Source organism: Canis lupus, chromosome 14 (genome assembly GCF_048164855.1).
Source record: "Canis lupus baileyi chromosome 14, mCanLup2.hap1, whole genome shotgun sequence".
Lineage (NCBI taxonomy): Eukaryota > Metazoa > Chordata > Mammalia > Carnivora > Canidae > Canis > Canis lupus.
The window spans coordinates 12,187,422-12,211,818 of record NC_132851.1 but is presented as its reverse complement, the minus strand read 5'-3'; the positions used below and the strand labels follow the sequence as shown (position 1 = coordinate 12,211,818).

The 24,397-nt window shown below is 36.4% G+C and overlaps 1 long non-coding RNA gene across 2 annotated transcripts in view; it reads left to right on the top strand.

Moving 5' to 3' along the window:
• Window positions 1–4,764: 4,764 nt before the first annotated feature.
• The window catches only part of LOC140603725 (uncharacterized), a 93,157-nt gene continuing 73,524 nt past the window's right edge, over window positions 4,765–24,397 (top strand). For both annotated transcript variants that reach the window (XR_012006688.1, XR_012006687.1), the window contains exon 1: window positions 4,765–4,896. This is a non-coding gene — a long non-coding RNA (uncharacterized lncRNA). The remainder of the gene's footprint in view (window positions 4,897–24,397) is intronic.

Sequence of the window (24,397 nt, the reverse complement as noted above, 5' to 3'; positions counted from 1 at the left end):
ACATAATGTGACCAAGCTGATGGATGTCATTCCCATTTTGACCCTTAACCAACTGAATTACTTAAGTCTCCAGATAAGATCACAGGTCCAACCGATATTTTGATTTCTATCTGGTTAGACTCTGAACAAAGGACCCAGATAACACATGCCTGAGTCCTACACAGGAAGATTATGAAATAATAAGTGTGTGTTATTTTTATCTGCTAAATTCATGGTAATTTTTTATATAGCAATAGAAAAACTAAAACACATATGTATATAAACTCATTCTGAATTATTTTATGACAACCTTCTTAATTTTAATCTTCATATAAAGCATGTTTTTAAAACACCCACATCGCACATCAAGAATATTTTTGCTGTGAATTTAGAAAGTATTTTCATAATTTTATTTATTCAAGGACAAATATTTCATTTTTGCTTTTTAACCTCTATCTTAAGATATAACCACTGAGTGAAGTTGCAGTCAAACAAATAATGTAATATTTTGTGGATATGTCATTAAGTATTAATTCCTTTTGACTTATAGCTATTTATTTCATATTCTAGAGCTAATAGGTCACTTTTTAGGTGGCATATTTATATTATTATTTATCTTCTGGAAATTTATAACCCTCAGAGTTTGCCTACATTACATACTAGATAAAATGGCTCTCCATAAAAGCAAATCACAAAAAAAAGAGACAAATTTTAGAATCAATTCTAATTCTACTTCAGCAAGGGTTTAAAGTTTTAGCAAATATTGAGCAAAAAAATTCCCTGCTGGTTCTGTTCTTATCCTCTTTTTTTCATGATCTGATTTGGTGTCTTTGGCAGATTTTCTTTTGTGTTTCCCCCTTGATCTTTGTCCCACACAGGTTTGTACTGGAATGATGGCACAGTTGTAAACGTAGTTCATTCTTTCTGAATATGATGCTCAAAAATCATCTCTCTAAGAATTCTCATGAATTATATGCTTATAGTTCCAGCTGCTTCCAATCCTATCAGTTAATACACAAACGAAGCAATAGATACCTTGTCTCCTTCAATTCTCTTAAAAATGACTGCCTGAAAAAAATAAATAAATAAAAATTAAAAACAAATGACTGCCTGAGTTACCAGTTTTTCTGGAAATGACTTCCCTAACTGGATTGCATCTTTCAGAATTTCTGAACACTACTCTTCTCTCTTCTGAGAAGAATCTGTTCTGTGGTAGGAGGAGGGTTTTTATATATGGCTTTGCTGAAGAGGAACAAGCCTATTGGTCCAGAGCACTGCAGCTCCAAGATGCCCACTCCCTTCAATATGAACCTAGTTCAGAAGCCATTCACTCCATAATGCTCTCCTTATTGTTATATCAAACATCACCTTCCCACTAACCCAACCAAGATCTTGCTGTTAACCATTTTTTATTAACTATGTGTGACCCACACTTCCCCAACCATGTCTATGAAATTGAAAAGGAACAGATTCCTTAAGGACAATTACCATATAGCAAAAAGAAAGGGGACTAAAAAGATCTGAACTTAAACAAATCTGAACAGGAGGATATTGCAATGAATAATGACATTTGAAGGTTATGAAAAGGAAGACAGTAACAAAGGTATTTGAGGTATACCTTGAAAGAACAAACTCTGGCAGAAGATTGCTAGAAGTGCCAGAAAGTATTTGTTACCTTCTAAAAAAGGATTGTTGGATATGTTTCTCTATATGCCATTATGAGGCATGGATTTCTCTTGGGTATCATACAACTTACAAAAGGAGACAGACATTGATATCATTTATGGCAGTAAAGGCAAGGTGTGGTGAAAGACCTCCTCTGTCAAATTCTCTATTGAATACAGATCTTAAAATACCTAATTTTTTCAAGATTTGTTTATTTATTTATTCATGAGAGGTGCAGAGAGAGAGGCAGAAAGAAACACAGGCAGAGGGGGAAGCAGGCTCCCCTCAGGTAGCCCAATGTAAGACTGAATTCCAGACCCCAGGCTCATGTCCTGAGCTGAAGGCAGATAGATGCTCAACCACTGAACCACCAGGCGTCTCATAAAACACCTAATTTTTTTAAATTGTGGGTGCTTTTGATAAAAATGAAAGATTCTACTACATCAAAAATCTTTGATAATTCTACAATATTAGTCATTTGTCACATTATTATAATGAGCATGAAAAGGCAGTATAATGACTAATCAGCATGAATATTGGAGACAGATAAACCTATGTTGGAATTTAGCACCCTCCATTCATCAGTGGAGAGCCACTGGATGACTCAATTAAACTCTGTAAACCTCAATTTCATTGGTAAAATATAGGAAATAATAACACTACTTTCATGGTGAAAAATAAATGGCATCCTATTTATAGTGTTTTTCATAGAACCTAACACAATGTAAGTATTTAATATATGCTAGCAATTATTATTATCTTATAGAAGAAATTACTTTTTTATACTTACATACCACTTCATTCCAAAAAATCATGTCGTTTTCAAAATACATGTAGCATATGAAGAGGGTAAAATGAGGAAATTATGAAGAAAAGGAAAATAGAGCTAGAAGTAATACGTTAAATATAGTTGTGAGATAATATAAAGTCATACATACTTTGTTAGATATGAATCATGGACTTAACTCAGAGCTGCCCAGAAGCTACTGTGAAGGAAAACACAATCAGATACATGACTTGAAAAACAAAAATAGAAAGCTGTGTTTAAAAGAAACCCAAATATTCTGAGAAAAATGTGTCACCTCTCTAGGACCTCATAAAAAGGACACTATGTGAGTTGTAAACAATTTCTTCAATTACTTTTTTATAGTAAAGCAGATAGAAAAAAAGTTTTGATTTTCTTATAGTAGCCCTCAAATTTGGCTAATGGAATAACGTCAAAATGGAGTTTAGTAAAAGCAATTTTAAAACAGTGCAGCTTGGGTGCATGGCTCTCTGATGCGAAATAATACACCAATGATTAAATCTTGGTAATAACCACCTGTGTGTAGCACTTTGAAATTTACGATTATTTTTCATTCCAAAAGCTGGGTATGGCAATTATAGCCATCCTTATTTTACAGATACAGAAACCAAGTCTCAAAAAGTCTCCATGATTTGTCCAGAGTTATATAGGAGAAAAGTAAGAGAGTAGAGACTGTTTCTTAATCTCATGTCCTTTTCTTTAACTCTGTTTCCTTTTTATAGCGCTGCTATGAAACTGACTGACCATTGGGAAAGCATGGAAAGGACTCCAACCTCTGCCTTTCTTGGGGATAGCAATCATCTTTAACAGCCTTGTTTTGACATACAAAAAACAGACTGGAGGGGTGCTTGGGTAGCTCAGACAGTTAAGTGTCTGACTTTGGCTCAGGTCATGATCTCAGGTCCTGGGATCCAGCCCTGAGTGGCTCCCTGCTCAGCAGAGAGTTTGCTTCTACCTCTCCGTCTGTGTATACGATCTCTCTCTCTCCTTCTCTCCCTCAAATAAATAAATAAATAAACAAACAAACAAACAAACAAATTGGAAAGTCTCCATGAAGCATAGCTGTTTCTATGATACTAAAAACTTGGAGGACTTCCCAAAGGTCATTCTTAAAATGCAAGTAATTTATAAGCTATAAGAAAATAATAACAATAATGTCTTTTATTTTTACAGCACTTTACATTTCTCAAGCACTTGCAAATAACAGTTTGTACTTCCCTAGAACCTGCCCTGTGAAGTGAACCAACTTGTTTACACCAAAGGAGTTGCTTACCAAGTACATCTTTGGGGAAAATTGCAGGTTAAGCAAGAAAAAATAAAATCTGATCATAAACATTCTGAAATGAGATCCTCTTGCACAGAAAAACGTTAATTGGTAGATAGATGGCACAGAAATTACTCATATGTTGAAAGAAAATAGTAGATAGAGCCTTATCAACTTGTAAGCTGATATTTTATAGCTCATGAATGAAGAAATGGCAGAAGCAGGCAGAGTAAAATTTTAGAAAGGTAGGGACCCTTTCTAAAAGGTTTAGCTCAGCGATTTAGCGCCGCCTTCAGCCTGGGTGTGATCCCGGATCGAGTCTCACATTGGGTGCCCTGCATGGAGCCTGCTTCTCCCTCTGCCTGTGTCTCTGCCTCTCCCTTTCTCTCTCTGTGTCTCTCATGAATAACTAAATAAAATCTTTAAAAAAAAATTTAGAAAGGAAAAAGAGCTAATAACCTATATTCAGACCTCAAATTAGATAGAAGTTCCCAATTGCAGTTTGAAAGGTTATACTGCTAGTTTTAAATGTAACCCACCTAGTGCAAATTTTGGCTTTAAGGAAAATATTTGCAAACAAACAAACAAACAAAGAAAAAAGGAAAATATTTGCTACATTCTTAAATTATGGAATACTCTGGTTTCCATAGGATGCAAATATTTGGCCTGTCAATTAAGTTTCTGTGTTTCCTGTAGGCAGTTGGCACAGGGATGAGAGGTGGTGTGAAATTCAACAGTTACTAAAATTGAGCAGCTCAGAATGAAAATGGGCTTTTAAATTTTATTATCTAATATAGTTCTGAATATGGCAATGACCTAAGGATTATGAATATGGAAAACATCTCATTTGAGTCTAACATTTTGATCCCAGCACCTCATCTTGTTCTATGAAAATAACATAATCAGGTTGAGAGAATATACGCAGAGCAAAGATTAGCCAATTTTAACTAATGCTTTCTGGAAATGGTGCACAGTGTACAAAAGGAACTTTCATCATCTGGGTGACGTATGCCTGGTGACAGAAACCTAACTTCTTTGATGACCACAGGCTTCCATCTGGTGGCAAAGCACACTCCTTGTTCATCATACTTAGGCTGAGTGAGATCTTAAGCCAGTGTCTGTTGGGAAACTATCTTGAAAATAATCAATCCACCAAAACCATGACTTCTCAGAACAAGACAAGGTAAAAAATTTCTTTATAGTCAATCAAAAAAAAACAAGCAACGACCAAATTTTTTTTTGATTTTTAAGTTATCAAGCAAGAAAACAGAATTGCTTATAAAACAGCAGCTGGAAATTATTCTTTTACTATTTAGGGTATAGGCTCAACTTATTTTTTTAAAGATTTTATTTATTTATTTGAAAGAGAGAGAACAGGAGCATGGGGAGGGGCAGAGGGAGAGGGAGAAGTACCTAGCAGGAGACCGATGTGGGGCTCCATTCCAGGACTCCTGGGATCATGACCTGAGCCGAAGGCAGACGTTTAATTGACTGAGCCACCAGGTACCCGTAAGTTCAATTTTTAAAAAGATATATTGAGTTTGTGCTTAGATAATATTTAGCAAAATATGTACTCAGCAAATAGCAATTGCATGTAATAATATACCCTTAGCTACCAAAACTTGTTCCTATATTTAATATGGGATATATGCGAGCATCATTTGTTTGCTTTTTATATTCTTCTCCTGTGTTGTTCCTTTGTTCCTTTTACTTAGTTTATCCGTGAACATTAATTTTGTAATTAATAAGAAGTAAATTTATAGAAAATTTAGTATTTTTTCATCAAAAGGCTTGTTCTAGAGGTAATAGAAAAGCTCACTGAAACATATTTGGGTCATTTTTTACTCAAAATAATTTTGGTTGCCAAATATTCTTTTGACATATGATACCACTTCTTCATCTAAATGCAAACTCTGCCCCTATGACAACTGAAGCACAATGCCCTTACTTCTCCTGCCACTGAAACGAGTGCTGGGAACTACTTGTATGGCTGTATTCTTGGTCCCCACAGCCCATGGAAAGGAATGATGAAGCCCAGGTGACAACTTAAAGCTGGATGACATTTTCTAGACTTTATTTTTTGGAATCAATACGAAAAAAATAGAGGTAGAGGGGAACATATATATCCAGTTCTAGGTTCTAAGTTAGGAGAAAATTCATCCCCATTTAAAAGAATTGCAGGAGGTAAGTGACATCAAGGAAAAGCTAGTTTCTATTAGAAAAAGAAGATGAAGAGAATGAAAATGGACAGGAAGTTGGATGAGGATAAAGGGTATTTTTCCAATGGCAGAAGACACAATGGAAGGGTTTGGGAAGCCGGTGAGGAGAGGTAGATCGGGCCAGAAATGGAGGCAGATGGATAAGAGCACTCACTGGACCCATATAGTGATAAAAGTCCTGATGATGGATAACACAGGCAGCTGTTTCTAGTCTTGACTAATCAGAAGAGGTATGTAAATCATGATGGGATCGGTCCTAAGAAGGTCTGGGGAGACATCATGCATGCTCATGTTGGATGTCTTGAGGCCAGGGCATGAGTGAACTCCCTCTCAGAGGACTTTGATCAGAACTACCAGTTACTGTAGGATTTTTTCCCTCTTAACAGTGAAGCAGTATGTCAGTTGGGAAAGGGGCAAATCCTCATGGAGTAAGAATCCAGGATTCCCCTCTTTCCTTATTGAGCATGATGTGGTGGCTTAAGAACTTACATCATAGAAGTAATGGAAGACCTAAATTATTGTAGAAAGATCTATTGTATTAACGTATATATTAACGTATATATTATACTATATATATGTACTATATATATATATGTATAACGTATACTATTGTATTAACGTATATATTATTTTCACTTAATACTGGATACTTAAAAGAATGTTACTATTTCCTTCCTTTTGTCCCAAAAGTATTCAAAATTTGGTACTCTGCTTCTAGGCCCCACTGCCTCAGAGAACCTGAGATTTGAAAGTAAAATGTGCTGTGCGTGAGGAATAACTTCCTCACAGGTGTAATATGAAGTGAAGAGCCTTGGAATGAACAGGGATAAAGGCTGGTACTGGGAACGGAGGCCAGTAGAAGAGTTTTCCACAACAGAGTAGGGTCCAGGGAGATCACATGAGTGCATGTAATATCTCTGATGGTTGCTCATTGCAGAATACTGATGGAGGCCAAGTACTGATCACCAAAGGTCTTCAGTGACCAAGCCTATAGTCCATGGACAGGATTTCTAAGGAATGCACTTCTGAGCTTTAAAGAGAGCATTAGTGCTCTCTGGAGGGTAAAACAGAAAGTAGCTTTTGCAAAAAAGAGGTGCTGTAAGAACTGGGAGGGAGGGCCATTCCACCTCCCACATCTTTCTATATGCACACAAGCATCCTTCTTTCCCCCCTCCAAATTTGGAATCCAAGGAGTGAGAAGACACTAAAACACATGACTGAGATTTAATTTCTCACCTCCACGGAGAGTAGGGGCACACAGAAAATTAAACCAAAATAACATTTCTTGTACTGATGTGTGAGGAGGAAATACTTACCTATTACACATACAAAAAGTCCTTGCAAGTTATTTATGTTGGTTATTATTTCAATTCCTCTCAATCTCCCAAGGTTCCTATCAAACCAGGATGTACTGAGAGCCATGTGCCAGTAGCAGTGCATACATTACATGATTTGATCTTCCCAACTTCCCTAAATAAGTAGCATCGCCCCCATTTTTTGAGTTGAAAAAAAAATGAGTGCAGACAGATTAAGGAACTTGACCAAGATCACACAGATGGTAAGATGTTAGCTGGGATTTAAGTCTAAGGTTGCCTAATTCCAAAATTCATGCTCTTTTTATTTTGCTAGGCTGCTACAAGAAACATTTTTTAATGCATTAAATGATACATAAATGCAAGCATCATTATTATGTTAAATGCTCAGGGGATCAGAGAACAGAGGCACAATATTCTCAGAGCTTTTCTCACTTCCAGGAATAACAAATGTACCTATGCTTTTGAAGCACATAACTTTGGGAGTAGGATGTAAAGAAATTATTATTCTGTCTTAAAATATTATCATGTAATGGTCAAATGTCAGGCATTCAAATAGGCTGTCATTAGAGTAGTTTCAATTCTCTCTTAAAAATGATCACATCAGAGACAGTAATAGAACCAAGGTTTATAAAATTAAATTTACCAGTAAAAATCAATTTTTGACCTAAGCTAAAGGAAAAAACAAAACATGAGAAAAATTGCTCACTTCTGATTGAAAGAAAGTAAATGGAAATGTGCATTGATCCTCATGGGGAATACACATAAGATCTATTATTGTTTTCACTTCAATCCTGAAAAGACATTTCGGACTTCAGAAAGGCTCATGAAATTGACACAACTTTAGTGAAGTAAATCTGAGTCTTAGACGGGGATTCAAAATTGTGTTCTACTTAAGTTTAGAAGTTAAAATTCAATGTTAGATAAAACAGATTTGTATGAGACATGAATGTTACTATGTTAATACTTCATTAACTCAAGTTATCTGATTACTGAACAAACAGATGATTAGAAACCTACAACATCCCAGAATGGAGGTAGAGAGAGAGAGGAAAGGGGATGAAATAATGACAAGGCTGGGACCCAAACAAGAAGGGGGGATTCTGGGGAACAGATTCCCGGATCATTCCAGAGAAGAAGTCCACATGGTCAAGACACAGTGTTTTAGGTCCCAATTCTCAAACAGAGGTTCTAAAACTAATTAGCATTGTGATCTACAATCAAGAAGGCAGAATAAAGCAACCAGAAGGTAGCTGTACACTTGACCATCAAACAAGAAATAGTTGATTTATAAGACATCTTAAAAATATGCTAACCCCAAGCAGAAAGATGGTCCAATCTCACAGGAACTGGTCCAGCTAGTCAAATAATACATAGTTAAGGTCAGGATTCCAGTTCCAGAGAGGACACCACACAAGGACACTACTTTGAATGAATGAGATGGGAACCTGGGTCAATACCCAGACCTAGGACTGAACCAAAAGAGTGGGAAGAGGAAAACAAGTGAAGTGTGTAGTCTTCTGAGCCACTCACATACTCCCTTGTTTACCAGATCCCAAGTCTAGGGGTAGAAAAATACTTACTGAGGTAGAGGAGGGAACATGGTTCTGGGATAAAGAAGTTGAAATCAAGAGCCCAATGGTCATTACTAGAATATCAGACTTATTCCAATATCCAATCAGCCATGTAAAAGATAGAAGAGGACAGAGAAAGGGGAGACTTGTTGATGATGTATAAGTCATGCACAGGCCTATGAAAATTCATTCACATTAAGGGAGAGTATGATGGCTTATATGGTCTCAGCCTGGAATAGTTGGAAAAGACAAACGCTGACAGGAAATATATTCTACCAAATAAAATAAACACATTTTAAAGCATCTTATCTCCCCTTCAGAAATTGCTCGCATTAGATCCTAGATTCATTTAAATTAAATTTCTTTGTTTCCTCCCATTCAAACATAAGAGTCTGAAGAGAGTTAAAGGCCACCACTCACAGCTGCTGTGTTATTAAGCAGGTGTAACAGAATGGGCTCAGAGTTAGCTAAGAGAATAGAACTTTAAGAGGCTCCACGTGGAAATTGAGGTCAAAAGCTATGCCTATGGCCCAAACTCCTGACTTCGGTCGAGTTGTAGAGATCTGTTCATTACCAAGGCTCCTCCCTGCCCTCTATCTTGTCTAAAATGGATTAGCATCTTCAGGGCATTATTATGCCCTTTTTACTTTTTTATCACATTAACTTTCTTCCACAAAAGAAAACTCTTTCTGACATAAATGTTTGATTAGAAGCTTTCATATATTCCAATATGAAATGCTCCCTCTCAACTAGGGCTCATGAAATATATATCAAACAAGTTCTTTATGCAGCATAAAACAAATTTCACTACTCCTTTTCAAGTAAAATAATAACTGTTAGACTAGTCCTAATTCCTGTAATTAGCTGCCAGAGGTAATTATTATAGCCCATAGGTACACACGCAAATTCAATTTTTCAATAAACCTACCCTACCCTGAATTCCAAAGACCAAGGATAATAACTTTCTTTGGCTTTTGCCTGAATTATTATACCAGGAGACATTTGACTGGGGTGTTTTTCAATCATTTTACTTGTAAAGTTTTGCAAAACAATTCTTCATAATCCATTTTATTAAAAATAACTTTAGTTTCCAATTGCGCTAAATCTTTTTAGCTCAGTAGGGTTCAGTCCCCAGATCTTATCTCTTTTCTTTCTGCACCCATTCTTAAGCAATCTCTTCCAATGTCAAAACTTTAAACATCATCTGTGGAAATATAATTGGGCATTTGTATTTATAGTCCAGACCCATTCTTGAACTACAGATTCATATAGCTAATCATTTACTCAATATGACCACTTTAGATACCTCAAACTTTACATGTCCAAAACTAAATGCCTGATCTTCTCCCCCCAAACTTCACCTTTCCTCATTATTCTCAAATTCAATAAACGGTAACTCCATATTTCCAGTTCAGACCCAAAACTTTGGGGATGTTCTTGACCCTTGACTCCTCTCTTTTTCTGTCATGCATTTGCAATCCATCATCATATCTTGCCAACTCTTACTTGGAAATTTTCCATAACCTTATACTTTCCCCCAATTCCACAGGAAATCCAAACCCCAACATTTCTTCATGAGTTTCAATAACCTCTTAACTAGTATTCTTGCTTCTCCTATTGCTTCCATTCAGTCTACACCCCACACAGCAAACAGGGTCAACCTTCTCATCTATGTCAGATCACATCTGTTCAAAATACTACCATGGGTCTTGATCACTCAGTTAAATTTAAAGCCTTACTGTGGTCAATATGCTCTGCGAGATATGGTGCCTTACTACAGCTCTTAATTCATCTACTTTACTTTCCTCCTTTTTCACTCTGCTTTAGCTACTGATATTCCTGCTATCTACCCCCTGACCAAACTGAGCATACTCCAACTCTAGGGCTTTTGTTCTGGCTATTCTCAGCCTTACTTCATTTGATCCTGAAAATAATACTATGAGATAAGTACTAAAATTACCCATGCTTCTTTTAAATTATTTACAAAAGCAAATTCTCAGGTCCCATTAGGGAGCAGGACCCGGAAATCTGTGTTTTAACAAAACCTAGAGGAGATTCTGATGTGTGCTAACACTTGAAAACCACTGCAGTGTCTGGAGACATTTTTTTGTTGTTATGACTTGGGAAGGAGGAGAAAAATGTTACTAGCATCTAATGAATAGAGACCAGGGATGCTGCTAAACATCCTATAATGCATAGGACAGCCCCACAATAAAGATGATCTAGTCCAAAATGTCAATATTGTCAAGGTTGAGAAATATAGTTGTAACATCTAGACCAATGTTTCTCAACCTTGTTTTTTTTCATTATCAGCTACCTAAGGACCTTCTTAGACATTTACCCTCACCAACATTCTTTTATTTTTTAAAAGATTTTATTTATTTATTCATGAGAGACACAGAGAGAGAGAGGCAGAGACACAGGCAGAGGGAGAAGCATGCTCCATGCAGGGAGTCCAATGTGGGACTTGATCCCTGGTCTCCAAGATCAGGCCCTGGGTTGAAGGCGGGGCTAAACCGCTGAGCCACCGGGCTGCCCCCTCACCAACATTCTGCTGGTAAATTTTAGTAACATAGATATACCATATATCTATTTGTTTTGTAGTCCCTTGGAGGACAACAAATAACTTGTAATATATAAGTTTTTTTTTCAAAAAAAAAAATCCATTTTACTCTGGTTTAGAGCACATGATCTAGACCAATAACTAGCATATCCTGAGCAGACAAGTATAGCCCTATGTGAAGAAATATCTTATCCACCAAAAACACTGTAGAATCTGGCAAATACATACTAGCAAGAAATGGGGATATGGGTTTGAATAGTTAGAGTATTGGACTGGGGAGATGAGAGTTTATTGGTATAGGAGTACTCTCTTTTAACGTTACAATGACTCTAAGGCTTGGCCTGATGTCATCAAAAGTGAGATGCAGAACTGCCTTGGCTAGTAAAGATTAGAAGGAACAGAGGGGTGAACAAGTCAAAATGAAATCAGGAGGCCATCAGCTATGTTCCCTGGGAAGGCTTGAATGTCATTCCCTTCACTAAAGAAATAAGGAATGTACTGGTGAGGGAATATCAACACTGCTGAGATGAAATTTAAAAAATTTTGTGACCTAGAATTTGGAAAATGATAAGAGGGAAAAATTCATTATGACTCCATTTTTGGCAATTGGATAGTATTACTTTTTCTGATAAGAAACACAAAAGAAGGCATGTTTGAGAATAAAGATAATTAACTCATCTTGAGACTTCATTGATTTGAGGAATCAATGATGCCTTCACCTAGGTTTCAAAGGACAGTGCCACCTAGCAGAGCCACTGGATCCCAGCAGAGATCCTTGGTATGAATGGGGCCCACCAAGATGTAGAAGTGACACTGCCAGCCCTGTGGACCTGAAAAGCAGAACACTGAGTCAAAGAGAATTCTTCTTGAGCCTATGGTCAAATGAAATTTGTCCCATTAAATTTCGGACTTGCTTGGGACCTGTCATTCCTTTTGTGTTGAAAGGTAAACTGAGACATATTAAAATTTAGAGAGTTAACAAAAACCAGTTTGAATCCAGCAGCACCAAACTGGAAGTGGTTAGGATAGGTCCATCAATGGAAGCTAGAGGATATGGAAACAAGCAATACAAGAAAATCATTTGATTGGCTACAATTTAAGTAGTTGCTTTCTTTGGTAAAGCCTAGATGGCTGCTCATGATTGGTTGTCCTTAGGTTGTGATTTTTTAACCATGAGGGATTACAGGTTTAGGTTTTGGTTCACTTATGTAAGCTACAAAGGCATTAAAGTCACCTCAGTGTAATATCTCCATTTAAAGTTAATTTAACACTACTTTCTCTTTTTTTTATTTTAAAGATTTTATTTATTTATTGATTGATTGATTGATTGATTGATTTAAAAGAGAGAAAGCACAACTAGGGGGAAGGGCAGAGGGACAAACAGACTCCTTATGGGCAGGGAGCCTGATGGGGGGCTCAATCTCTGGACCCTGAAATCAAGACCTGAGCCAAAGGCAGCCACTTAATTAACTCAGCAACCCAGGTGCCCCTTAACACTACTTTCCTACTTCTCCCCTTTAGAATGGGAATGCCTGTCCCATCAGTGTATTTTGGAAGCATCTAACTTGTGTAGTTTTAAAGGTTCACAGCTGGAGAGGAATTTTTCCTCAAGATACAGTGTATCTCAAGTCATATCTGAGTTTTCTTCATATCTAATTTAGACAATATATAAGTAAGACTTTGGACTTCAGATTTTTTAGAGTTGATACTGGAACATGTCAAGACTTTTGGAGTGAAATAAATATATTTTGTATGTGAGGTCACAAATTTGGGGGGAGGGTGCAAGAGCAGAATGCTGTTGAATGTTTACAGCTCCACCCCCCAGCAAAAAAATTCCTATGTTGAAACCTAAATCCCAATATGATGGTGTTTGGAGATGGAGCACTTTAGAGGTGATTAGGTCATGAGAGTGGTGCTCTCAAGTGTGATTCTATTTCTTTGTCTGAGGGCTTTTATCAGTGCCACAGGAGCTGGTACAACTTATACACAGGTAGCCCAAGATGTCAGGGAACCCCATACCACTGAGGAATGAGAGTTGATGGATAAATAACCCAGTTTCCTCTTCCATTGGTGATGCAATACTGAAGTACATTCTATATGATTTCTCAGAAGATCCCCAGCAGAACTGAACCCCAACTGATCACAATGGTAATCCACTTACTCATGCTTGCTTTAAGGGCTTTCTCCTTTTCCTTTCTCAGTTTCTCCCACAGCTTCTCTTGTGCTTTCTGGGATCATCTCCCAAATAAGATATATATAGTTATTTCCCTGTCTGAGTCTGATTTTGGGTAAACCCAAACTAAAAAAAGTGTTCTTCCTTCCTTAATACAACTTAAGTAAAATTTTTTGGAAATTTAAAAATTTTATTCTATCTAAATTCAATTAATTAACATATGATGTACTGTGAGTTTCAGGGGTAGAGGTCAGTGATCCATTGGTCTTATATAACACCTGGTGTTCACCCCATCCCATGACCTCCTTCATGCCCCTCCCCCAGTGACCACACGCCCCCTCCCCTCTAGCAACCCTCAGTTTGTTTCCTGTGATTAAGAGTCTCTCATGGTTTGTCTCCCTCTCTGATTTCATTTTGTTTTATTCTCCCCCCTCCCCCTATGATCCTCTGTTTTATTTTTTAGGACTAGAAGTTAAAGTTAAGAAAAATCATCTGGGACATACTCAGAAATATGTAGGCTTGATACAGCACTTAAAAGGAGATAGCTTTAAGTGAGAGTTTCGTAGACATTTTTGTGCAGATGTTACAGATAAGCTCAGTTCTTTTCAGTTATAGGGATCTTAATTTCTGACTTTTTGCCTTAGAATTTGTCAGGTTAAACCACTGCTAAGCTTTGGAGAACCAGAAGACTCATCTTGCTTTCTGCATGTCTTTGCAGAGGTGTGTCATTTTCTGTGGGGTGTGTCATTGCTCTGATAAACTTTTCCCAAGCCAATGGAAAATGGAGACCATTTTAAATTTTCATTAGCTTCATGATGCCTTATCCTGCTTGCCTGCTATTAGAAGGCAATTATTTGATGAGCTCTCTTAAAAGAATGAAAATGCTAAATGATGTTCACTTAGTGGAAACTTAAAAATCTGATCTCATTTCAGATCCAGAGTTCCTGCTACAGGAAAAAAAAACAGTAAAAGGTTGGAGGCACTTCATCAAAATGAAAAGAAACTAGTTCCTACTAGGACGGAACATTGTAAAAAAAAATCCTTGTGCATCCTTCTCTCAAAAATTTGACATTTGTTATTCTCATAGATCAAATGAGAGCTTTCATCAATTTCTAGATTATTTGAACCACCTTCCAATGTTAAAGTGCCAAGATTTCACTTTATAAATTAAAATAGCTAAAATACATCTTCATTCTATCCTGACTTCAAATAGATTTACTCTTAGGTTTGTGATGTTGTTTACAACATCATTTTTGACTTTTATATTATTTTCTGTGGCTCCTCCAGGGTATGATCCACAGTTTTTGCTGTTGAATCTGCATGCCTTCCTCATTTAAGACATAATAGAAATAGTTAAACCAAATGACAACAGAAAAATCAAACTAAAAACAGTAAGAAGATTCTTCAGAATCTGTTCAGCTAGAATGAAAACATTCCTCCACCAAGTTAAGATGCTGTAAACCATTAGCATGTTTAAACTTTGGGAAAACTTATTTTAGCATTTGCTGCTTGCTTAAACTTGCCTGAGAGAGTTGGAAACAAAAAAGAACATACACGATGAATAGCCATCTTTATTGGGAAATAGGTATTATATACTCAGAGAAGGAAATGAAATCAGGGTTAGATCACAGAACAAAGGTCATGTGCAAGGTGTATGTCACCAGTAGGGAGACTTCCTTACGGAAGATGTACTCCCAATTCCACACAAGGAAGAGGAATTATATTAACTACAGGCCTGCCTAACCTATCTGCTCCTTCCAGAATTTCCAGTCAAGCAAATACAAGAAGGATCATTCTATCTGGGGTAGGATTTCTGAACCAGAATCTCATTCAGAATGTTATTATTTTTTAAGGCAGTGATCCAAAAATTGAGTGTTAGAGTTGACTAGAGATTACACCAACAGCTTGAGCCAAGCTAGGGAGGAGGAAGTGAATACACATCTGCTCTGACTTTAATGCCAGCCTCCGTTCCTGACACTAAGCCCTCAGAGAGCAGAGAGTGGGAGTGCTGAAATTGGGTACCATATAAATTAATCAGAGTCAGCTAGTTACAAATAAATCCATCCAATCTGAAACATCTCCATTTTATTAGAAAATAAAAAATGAAAATAAATTAGCAGTGGAGCTCTGTCCTGTAAAATATTTTACTCATCCTATGAGTCTTTAATATTTTAAATATTATATAGATATTGTACAGATACTAACTCATTTGAAAAATGTAGTTTCCTTAATTAGATTAACCTGCTGCATTAATAGGTTAAAGAGGAAAAGAGTTGTGAGTCATGTTTCTTTCTAAGAATGAGCCAAAGTAGAGCTTCTATCTTGCTACCCCTTAGTATATAAACATGCACAAGTTGTTTTGCCTCTCTAGGTCTCATATACTTACTTTTAAAGGAAAGATATTGTCCTGGATCAATTGTAATGGCCCTGCTGGCTCTAATATTCAGTGATCATTCAATGATAACAAATTTTTCTATTTTGATATCAGATTTCAAATTATTTCATTTTATTCCAAGTCAGAGGCAAGAGTTTATAAAACTGAGAGCATAAAATTAAATGTTTACCCATAAATACTCTGCTCAGGATTCTCTCCATTTGGTTTTGGTACAGAACAAACCATTCAGATTTTCCACCTAGTTATAATTCAAGAGAGGCATTAACTAATAGCTGTATTTGTGCCACTCCATGGCCAGCATCCTCAAACTCTACGTATGTTCCCTCATTTGATCTGTATGGCAACTCTAAGAAAATCAACTCAGAAAAAAAATCAAAAGCCCATTTTCTTGGTTTTGGAAAATAAAGTTACTGAGGCAGGAATGGTTGGCTAAAAGCCCATACTCTTCAGCACTGCTTTATAGTGACTTCATTAAAAAAAGAAAAAAAAATACTTACTTTCAGTAGGAAAATCCAGAAGTTTGTTTGGAAAAGTGTGTGTTGGCATTTCCAGAGGAGCCAGGAATTACTAACAGGTGTGCAGCAGAATCAAGACAGACATCCTCTAGATGAACTACTATGTAGCATTCTCCTGATTCACAAAGTATAAAATCCATGGGCAGATCATAAACGATACATTTGAAATAGTCATTTAAGACATGAATTGTTTGAAAAGACAATCGGTTCTACCTGGTACTTTAAGATTCATTTGATTTCATAATAACTTCAGGAATACATATTTGTATTGATTAATCTCAGATTCTCTTTGAGAATGATAAAAGCATAGACTGCTTTTAGATCAGGCAATATTGCAATATATACAAATATTGGATCATTGTATTGTATGCCTGAAACTATAATAATGCTATGTGTCAAATAAATCTCATTTTTTTTTAAAAAAAAAAGGATCAGACAACGATAAAACAGCAACAAAATATTTTCTATAAAGCTTATAGCTAGGAACTAGAATTTCTAGTAGGATCAATTTATCTTTTAGATACGACTTTTTTGAGAATCACAGTTATATTAATTTCCTTTAAATCTGTGATAGGTTAACATACATTTTCATATGTGAAGAAACCTCAGATACTATGAATATCAGTTTGTTTTATGAGAGATGCCTGGGTGGCTTAGCGATTGAGCATCTGCCTTTGGCTCAGATTGTGATCTGGCATTCTGGGTTTGAGTCCCACATTGGGCTCCCTGCATGGAGGCTGCTTCTCTCTCTGCCTATGTCTCTGCCTCTCTCTCTCTCTCCCTGTCTCTCATGAATGAATAAATAAATAAAACCTTTTTAAAAAATTTTTGTTTTATGAATTTTGCCATTTAAATACATTTATCTACAAAATTAAAGATTTTATTTTGGCATTTCTTAATAGATGCACTGTTGTTCTCACATTACAATGTTTCAATGCACCAGTTCCCTACAAGCTCTTCATGAATAAGTATCTTATATTCTTTTTATTTTGTATTTCACATACTGAATAGAAGCCCATTAAATGTTTTAAGGCACATGATTATGTACTTAAGAAATAAAACCCAGGATTTATTCCTAGTGTACAAAATAATCTTTATTACCATTTAAACCAATTTTAGATAACAGAGATAAAAAATAAAAATATGAAAAATAGCCATGTAATAAGATACCAAGTAGGAAATCATCAGGATTTTTTATCCCCTGGTCGTAATCCAACAAATTCAAACAAGAAAGGAATGTACATGTTTTCCCTAAGTCTCTTAGCAAAGGGGTACTGTGATTTCTTCTACTTTCAGGACAAGATGAAGAGAGAAGAAAAAATCCCCCAAATGGTATAAAAGTCATTTGACAATGGAATAAGTTATCTTCCATGGATGCAGAGTCCACAAGATAACTACATAGGATGTAGCTTCATAAGCAGCAATGATGTTTATGTAGGATATTCATTTACAAAGCTTTTGTGTGATTTAATTTCATTCTCATAATGGAGCAGATAATATTCAAGGAAACCAAATGCAGGGACACCTGGGTGGCTCAGTGGCTGAGCGTCTGCCTTAGGCTCAGGGTGTGATTCCAGAGTTCCGGGATCGAGTCCCACATCAGGCTCCTTGTGAGGAGCCTGCTTCTCCCTCTGCCTATGTCTCTGCCTCTCTCTCTGTCTCTCATGAATAAATAAATAAAATCTTAAAAAAAAAAAAAGGAAACCAAATGCAGAGCAATGAACTAGCTTGATCAAGATTACATGATAAGTGATAAAGTTAAAACTTGAACTCAGATCTTCAGAATTTGAGGGCAGCCTCAAATTTATAGGAAAGAAATAATACCTAATTATCAGGAATGATTGTAAATAGTATTGGGCTTTATCTTTAATGTCCATATTAACTTGAAGTAACATTAAGGCATTAGTTTTTAAAAATGTGCAATTTTTGATCAACAAATATATATTAAATATTAAACATGGTCCAGGTTTGATTCTAGGTATAGAGGATGATGCAAAATTAATAATACAGGTCTTGCCACTATGGTGCTCACATTTTAGTGAGAGAGAAAGACAATTCAAATATGAGTTATGACAATGTATAAGCAATGTATAATAAAAGTACAAAGAGAAGAGCACTAACTGCACTCAGAAATGAAGAATCCCTCACAGAATAGGAGATATTTATGTTGGATCTAGAAGAATAAATAAAATCTTGCTAGATAAAGTGAGAATAGGGACACTCTCAACAGAGGGAATTGTGTATGAAATGTTTGGATATGAAAAAAAAGAGAGAAAGAAATGAAGGTTCAGACAATGTCAAGCTGTTTGTTGTGACTGAGAATGGAGTGTACATTATCCTGGTGGCAAGCTGAGGCAGGAGTGGCTGAAAGTGCCAGTGGGAAGATGAGGTAGGAGGGTGTGGCAATGTTCCAGCTCATGCTGAAGACTTGAGTTAGAATGGTGACAATGGATTGAAACAGTAGATTTAGAAGTGTGTTGACTGGAAATATTTCTTTTGTAAACTCCCTAGATGGCATGTCACTACCTCCTCTGCAGTGTCCTACCCCTTTGTTCACACTACAATGATTATAATGTATTTGATTTGATGTCAATTTCTATGTCTCAGCCATGATTTCTTCAAAGACAGGAATTAGGTCTTACTTCTCATGTATCCACAGCAGCAAATATCTGGAACTACTAAGTTAATTAATAACTCAGGAAGTTGCTGCTAAGTGTTTACTGATATGCTCAGAAAATTGCTGAGAAATTGCATGTGTACAATGGTTACTTCTATGCATCAATTTGGTTAGATGAACAGTATCTGGTACTAGTTACTGAACAGAACTCCCCTAGTCTTCCTATAGAGGTTATCTTGTAGATGTGGCAAATATCTACAGTTAGTTGACTTTAAGTAAAGGATATTATCTCAATAATGAGGATTATGAGGTGGGCTTCCCCAGTTAGTTAAAAGATCATAAAGGCCTTAAGAACGAAACTGTAATTTCCCTAAGGAAAATTCTGCCTCAAGACTGCAAGCATCTCCAGCCTGCCAGCCTGCTCTACAAATTTCAGACTTGCCAGCCCCCACAACTGCAGAAGTCAGTATGTGTGTGTGTGTATATATATATACATATATGCTTACGATTAAATGTTCTGGTTGAGGGAGAGGATGGACAGTTAAAAGAGAATAGAACCAGTATTTCAAACCTACCTAAAAGCCACTTATCAAGATAACACCTACAAGGAAAAGGCCAGTTCAAGTAGAAGTAATGACTTCCCTGTGAGACATGTTGAATTTCAGATATATGGAAAGTTCCAGCAGAGTAAATAGAGAAGGCAGATGGAAATATGAGTCTTAGGTTCATAAGAGAAATTATTATTGTTAAAATATATTATTCAACCAGAATAAATATAGTTTCTAGCTGCTTGAAAAGCATCTACAACATACATTTACAGTGAGGTTGAAATTTATACACTGTAACTCATACATAGAAAAGAAATATCTAGCTCGAGTTATTGTCTGAATATATTACCTTCTAACCTATTCCACTCAAAATGTAAAGCCTATTTAGTAAAATAACTCAGTGTCTTCCCACCTAAAGCAATTTCTTCTTGGGTAAATAACTTCTCAAGTCAGAGTTGAAACTCCCTGTCAGGACGATTTGTCCCCTCCACTAACTTTTCCTGCCCTAAAGGCATCTAAAGGTAAAAGTTTGCATATGCCCTGGGCAGTCAGATGGGGAAAGAATAAGGGCTTCTGTGTCCTACAAGCTGCCCTATGGTTTGTCATAGACCTTCACTAAGAAACCTCTTCCAGCCTAGTTACTGGATACTCTATGGTTTTGTGTGCTTAGTGAGCCAAATCTTGGGACAAATTTGGAGCCAAGTATATCAGGAATCAAATCTCATATAAGTCATTTAGTAGCTGCGTGTCTTTGAGAAAGTGGCTTACCTTGACTGATTTTTCCTTACTCATCTGTAAAATAGGGTTCTTTCCTACATTCCAGAATAAAAGGAGTTAGAAAGCAATTGCCCATAGAAGATCCCCTTCCTACTATAGCCACCTAAGCTGTTATAAGCTCATGTGCATTACACAGTGCTTTCCTTATCAGAATCCTAGGTGATAATGAAGTTTCGAACAGTTATTTTCCTCAGCTAAGCTTCCATACAAATATTAAGGTTTAGGCACTTACTCTGTTTAAAATTTTACCCATTGTTTTGTATGTCATTCCTGATATGCATTGATGGAGAGAAGAAAAAACTATACAAAGAGAAAATTAAGTCTCCTAGTATATAAAATTTTGTCCACAACCCCATAGGACTAAGCCAAAGGACCATACTTTTAGAATACAAACACTTTTAGGATGAAGAAACAATAAGAAACGTAAGATGTTTCATTGAAGGGTTTTACCTGAGTGATCCTATTGGCAGAGGCTGACCTCAGTGGTCCTTACCCTCCAAGTAAACCCAATATAGTTCAACCATTTAATGACAATACTGTCTTGCTCTTTGCCTCATAGCGTGTGCATAGATTGGGTAAGATTCTTTGTGTAGCATCCAGGAACCAGCAAGCCGTGCAAGAGACATCTGTGACATGTCATGAATTCACAGCAATAACATCTTCAAGGCAGCCCCCTGGTGCCTCTCAGTGTTTTCGTAAGGCCAGAGCAGGGCATCTGCTGTTGGTAGTTGAACATCTTAAGTTCTAAAACTCCTACAAGGGAAAGTAAGGAAATATCACAGAATAAAACAGGAGGCTTTCTTCGGGAGCATGATTCCTGCATATAAAAAAATAACCAAAAAAAAAAAAAATTGGCAGAACTATGAGGATTGGCTGCTACTTAACTATTACTGCTTTCTCAGAGCAGGCCTGGCAATAGCGTCCACAGCCGACAAGGCATGTTGAAGCTATCCCTTTAGAGCAGTAAGTTTAAGAATGGGACTACGTCCTGGTCTTAAAAGAACCAAACCCACTGTGAGACACAATTCCAATTTCTACTGTGTTGACATTAAGCACTGTCTGAGCTTTTCTTGCTCTCATTCTATTTATATTATTTAGCCTAGAACCTCCCAAATGCAATTGGAAACTCCCACCTAAGTTTCTTGAAGGGAGAATCTTCTATAGTGATGAATGCATTTTCCCATATGTGAAAACAACCAAATATCTCCCACCAGAAAAACAATTCTGGTTGTGTTTTTAAAAACAGTGTATTCTTTTTTCTCTTATTCTCTACTGCTCCTCTGCATGCTCTGAGTTACTTTATCTCCCCTCAAGCCATCAGTTTTATCAGTTCTCTCATCTCAATGTACTACTGTACCTGGCAGATTATAGCAAGCAAGGCAGAGAACATGGAGGGATAGTCAGCTATCTGATTTAAGCAATTGTACTTAGAGTCCAATTAAAATTGCATGCTCATATGCCTTTAATTGGTTGCAGGTTGTAACAATAAGAAATAAGAAAAACCAAAACAAAATCCTATTTTAAAGTAAAAGGAGACATGAACAAACCATTAAAATTAATAATCTAACCACAAAGCTATTAATTTCAATCTCCAGTAGTCAATAATACAATGTTAATTTCACTTATCTACTTGGCAAGAAAACAATTAAAATTCTCTGAATTGAATGCAGTGAAATACATACACTCATGTTCTTGGGAGTAAAAATTGTTACAACCTTTTTGGAGGCTAATTTACTACCATTATCATTATTATTTAGTATCATTTTTAGTATCATTAAGAGCTTAATGTATTCTAAACCTTTAGTATCCTTAAGGGTCATCTTAAATCATCTTTAAAAAAATAAATATGGGGATCCCTGGGTGGCGCAGCGGTTTGGCGCCTGCCTTTGGCCCAGGGCGCGATCTTGGAGACCCGGGATCGAATCCTACGTCGGGCTCCCGGTGCATGGAGCCTGCTTCTCCCTCTGCCTGTGTCTCTGCCTCTCTCTCTCTCTCTGTGTATGACTATCATAAATAAATAAAATTTTTAAAAAATATATTAAAAAAATAAATATGTAAGAAAATGATCATAATATACTCAGTAAAAAATATAGGCTATAAAACTATATAAAATGTTTATTCTCCTTTGAGAAATAAATTTCTTCTTGGAAAGTCATTCATCAATGTCTTGTGAAAATTTATGTTTATATTTATATGCATATGTACATATACCTATGTATGCACATACAAATGTAATGAAATATAAAATATATGTACCCACATATGCATATCTATACCTTTTATCTCAGTAAATCAATTTCTGGTCATCTATCCTAAGGCATTTATCCTAATGGATCAAAGACTTTACCATATAATTATTAGTGACATAATGCTAAAAATATTAGAAAAGCAAGATGAATGCTTAAGCAAACCATGCTAGGAAACAGCTACTAAAGCATCAACAAAGATAATGCAATAATATAAGAAATGCTTGTAATTTGAAAAAAAATACATTGAAAAAAGTTTATAGAATATGATTACAACTAAAAAACACATATGGGGGCACCTGGGTGGCTCAATGGTTGAGCCATTGGGCTATCTACCTTCGGCTCAGGGCATGATCCCGAGTGGGATCCTGGGATCGAGTCCCACATCGGATTCCTGGGAACCAGCTGCTTACCTTCCCAGGAAAGTCCTAATGTTGGTGTTGGGGCTGCTTTGGAGATTTTGAAGGCTCTGGCAACTGCCGCTTCCACTTCAAGGCTCTGGCTGCTTCCTTGCCCTCCTCCTCAAACCCCTTCTCTTACTGTGCCTCCAGCCCTCTCTCTCAGTTTCTCACATGTTGGTAACAGATCATAGATACTCTTGTATGCTGGTCTAGCTCTCCATATAGATACTAAATATGGCTACTGTATGTATTCAATGAGTCTAATGTACTTGACGTTTCAAGGTTATTTATTCTAGTTACTGAATCAAAGTTTTATAGTATATGCTTATTATTTTTCCATCTTTTATGCTCATCCTACAAAAATGTGGACTCATAAATTATAGTAACTAAGAATTTGCATTAGAATAATAATAGCAGTATCACAGATTTATTTGGGGGGGGAACCCAGACATTATCATGCCAACCTCTTTTAATTCTTACACATTATATTTTAGTTTTTGAAAATGTAATTTTTCAGGGAATATACTGTTTTGTATTCCACTTTTCCTAGTAATTATTATTTCTGTAAGTCTACATATTTATTATTTTTAATGGACTTACTCTTATGTATCATTTAGATATTTATGAGCAGTTCATTGATCATAAGCTATTTAGTTTAATTTTAATTTCCTTCCTTCCTTCCTCTTTCCTGCCTTTGTTCTGTTTTTCCTCTATAAGAGCTCCATTTGGAATGGATCTCTTATTAATGTAGGTGTTTGCTTTTGTTAAATGTATTTCCTTTGGAAACATTCCTATGAACAGGGCTGCTGGATAAAAGCATGAATATAAATGGTTTTACAAACAAAAGTAATTTTTAAACTTTAAGTGCTTCCAGCTGTGTAAGTCTGCATAAGTTTCAGCATGGTCTTCAGCATCATAGAGTATCATTTAGAACATATTTCATTACTTTGAGATGATTTAATCTCAGAGAGCTCACCAGTCTGTCCTGCTGAACCTGCTGCCCTCAGCGGGAGAACTTCAGGAACCAGGCCTGGGCTTGTCCCACCATCTCCATGACCTGCTGCAGAGCTGTAAGGGCCAAACCTTCCCAGGTTCCTGCAACTCCTTGGTTATATATTCACCTTATTTTATGCCCTGTTCAGGTTTTCACTCTTGTTTAGGGCTGGGTTGGCAGCCTGAACGCTATGGTATGATTTCATTTGTTCCATCTAAACTAAGCATGATAACAGTAGCCCAAGGATTGGCAGATTTGGTTCTGCTTTTGATAATCTGAGAATAGGTATTTTATGGTAAAAAATTGATATTTTTTCCTGCATCTGCTGCTCCAGTTTTCCAATTTTAAT